Source organism: Plasmopara halstedii (assembly GCF_900000015.1).
Source record: "Plasmopara halstedii genome assembly, contig: Scaffold_3060, whole genome shotgun sequence".
Taxonomy (NCBI): domain Eukaryota; phylum Oomycota; class Peronosporomycetes; order Peronosporales; family Peronosporaceae; genus Plasmopara; species Plasmopara halstedii.
In genome coordinates, this window is record NW_020189964.1 from 961,224 (window position 1) to 961,488 (window position 265).

The following is a 265-nucleotide window of genomic DNA, read 5'->3' on the forward strand; positions in this document are numbered from 1 at the left end:
GATAAAATACACACAATTAAACGTTTCAGCAGCTTGATAGGCAGGCACTAATACGTCGTTGATGCCGTACGAACATGGCTCATTTTTTGCTGACATGAGTGATGTGCTTGCAAACTAGTGATGTTTCCCGACTGGATTTATGGCGGTTAAATATATCCGAACGAGATATTGAAATGCTGCAATCAAGGCCATTTAAGAGGCATAAGTTGTACTTATTGCGCATGTTTGCGTGTACAATTCTGTTAATGTATTGGCAGAATAGTAT